Source organism: Giraffa tippelskirchi, chromosome 10 (genome assembly GCF_054371585.1).
Source record: "Giraffa tippelskirchi isolate mGirTip1 chromosome 10, T2T-mGirTip1v1.2.pri, whole genome shotgun sequence".
In the NCBI taxonomy this organism is placed as follows: Eukaryota; Metazoa; Chordata; class Mammalia; order Artiodactyla; family Giraffidae; genus Giraffa; species Giraffa tippelskirchi.
The window spans coordinates 119,327,192-119,330,107 of record NC_137284.1 but is presented as its reverse complement, the minus strand read 5'-3'; positions in this window follow the sequence as shown (position 1 = coordinate 119,330,107).

Sequence of the window (2,916 nt, the reverse complement as noted above, 5' to 3'; positions counted from 1 at the left end):
GGCGGGGGAGGAGTCGGAGAGCTCGGGGAGGGTGAGGGGAAGATCTGGGGAGAGCCCGGGAGTACCTAGACCGTCAAGAAGTGCAAGCAGAGCGGCGGGGAGTGCTTGGCGCTTTCCCCACCTTCTGCACCTCCTGGGAGCCTCTGAGTACCTACCCGTGGCCTGAGCCTCCCTGCAGGGCTCCGCCAGGATTCATTTTGAAGCCGCTTAGAACAGTTGAGCCCACTTTGCTCCTCCATTGCTTGTGTGCTGTACGGTCGCCTTTTCCAGTCTAGACTTTGCTTTTAATTACACCCCCGCTCTCCCCACTCTCAGTTCCTGACAAGTCTCCAAGAAACTGCGCTTTTTATCCTGTACGTGTTCTTTTCCCTCACCTCTACCCACCCAAATCATCTTTTGGCTTGACTGTGTCCTTGGAATAAAATGTTCAGAAATGCCCTTTCATGAACAACATTTAACAACTCCCTGGGATAGGAGAGAACACTCACAGCTGGCGGGCCACATAGCAGTTTGTTAGCTTTGCCCTTCACTCTAGCTGGTGGCGCTTGAGCTTGGTGTAGGAGAAAAAGAGGGTTAGGTCGGGAGTGGCGGGGGCGGGGAACAGCAGGTGAGGTAGGATACCTGGGTTCCTGGGAAAGCCACTTAACTGCCTAGGCCACAATGGCCTTGAGTGTTCAGAGGATTCCGGAGCTGTAAGGCCACCTTTGGTTTAAGGATTATGTAAATACCCCCCCCCCAACCCCGCAGATTGCCGAATAGCCAAGTATCCTACATCTTTTGTGCTGAAGATGCAGGCAGAAGCAAGAGATCTTTATTCTCAAATATCAAATCGATTTACTGAAGATTCTCAAATTTGGGGAATTAGTTTTCATACATCAGTAAATCCCCATTTCAGCAAATTTAAGTTTAAAAAAAAATCTCTTCCGGTGTTTAATTAACCAGGGGAGGAAAACTCTTGAAGCAGGTCTTGGATCGATTACTGAACACTGCACTTTCCCCTTTACAGTCTATACCGAGATTAACCTTTGCAAATGCTGCTTTGGAAATACATTCTTTGTTTGACTTGACATGTGCCCCCTCCCCCACAGCCAAATATTAAGTTCAAAAGTTTAGGCATGAGCTACCCGTTAATGATGTGTCATGATGTGGTGGCACTGGCATCTGGTAAAATTCTTTCCACGTTGGTAACTGGGAAAAAAATAATTAAATTTTGTATCAATTTTTATTATTTTGTTTCAACACTACTCTGAAATAATGAAATTGGTATTTGTAACACTTCTATAGGGCAGGTAGAGGAAATTCATGAAACTTAGTAGTTGATGAAGTGTTTAGCTTTCCCTTGTTCTTAAAATATACAATAGCATTATATAACTTCCACAAGGGTTATTAAAAACAAAGGATTTTTAAGTACCCTAAACTATAAGTTATTGTATCAAACAGGTAGGTAAGACATATATTTTAAATATTTTTAATAGCTGTCTTAACATGGATTTGAACTATTCAAAAAAATCAAGTTATATGTGAAATTGCTTATCCTAAAAGAGAACCAGTGAGTCAGTAATTTGCAATTTCCAGAAGACATGACTACTTGAACTATTAAAATAAGACATTCTCGATGGAAAATCTCATGTCACCAGATGTGTTCCCCAGAATTGTTGGTATTGATGCAAACATGATTCCTTTCAACTTCTTCTTTTCCATGGTTACTGTAATTTTACTACAGCTTTCATTTGGAGTTGCAGAGTATAAAAATGATTTCGCAAGATTTTTCCAGGTCATGACACGCTCTCTGAGAAATCCCTTTAGTTCCATGAAGTAGTAATGGATTCCACTGAAGTACAGCAATAACTTATTAAATGGATTTCTAATGGCCTAGAGGTTTTCACACAGTATTTTCTTTGAAGTTATTATACAATTGAATAACTTTAGCGTGGTCATTTCCAAAGTATGTAACTTCAAGCTCTAGTCCCTCAAAATGCTCTTCCAAGTAATACATTCACTACGAAAGTGTTTATTGAGCTCCTGCTGTGTGCCCTGGCTAAGGCACTTGGAAAACAGTGAAGAACAGAAGTACTTACCTGTCCCATTAGAATTGATAGTTTGGGGACAACAAATTAGTGAACAAGTATAAATGAGATTTACACAAATTTGTTTACACAAGTAAAATAAATGTAAATCATGATGAAAATGACAGACTAAAATAACATATAATAACAGATAAATAATATGATGAACTTCTTTATTTTAGAGATTCACAATGCAAATTAGTGGGTTAAAGGCTCTAAGAATTTCTACCTAAAAGACATTTGCTTTACTTCTACCCAACAAATTCCCAAACTTTTTTGAGGACTGAATATTAATGAAATAGAACCATTTTTGTGAAACACTGCTCCCTGAAACCAATAAACATAAAATTCTGTTAATATTATCTTACATTTTTTGTCAATGCATATTCATGTACTTTAATAAATTTATATATAATACATTTGAAATAGATTGAAGATAAAATTATATACATTTATAAGTGCATTAATACATTTTGGTAGATTTAGAAGAATATGTTTCACAGATTTTGTCTGAAGACAAAATGATGTAGACAGTTATAAGTCTATTAGAATGTAAGAGTGTATATCTGTTTAAGACATTTTGTGGCTAACATCGTTTCATGAATGACTTTGCATACATCAGTATAGTCCAGATGCTTATAATTTTTAAGTGCTATAGTCCATAATATTAGTATAAAATTGTTTTCTTTACCCTGAGCTTTAGGAAAAAACATTTTTTTATTCTTTTGCTATTGCAACTAACACTGCCTTAACCTCTTTGAAAAATTTTGCTCTTTGCTATAGTAAGTGGAAGGAATATTTCTGATATCAGTATTTTATTAAACATTTAAAATGTATATTTTTTAATTAT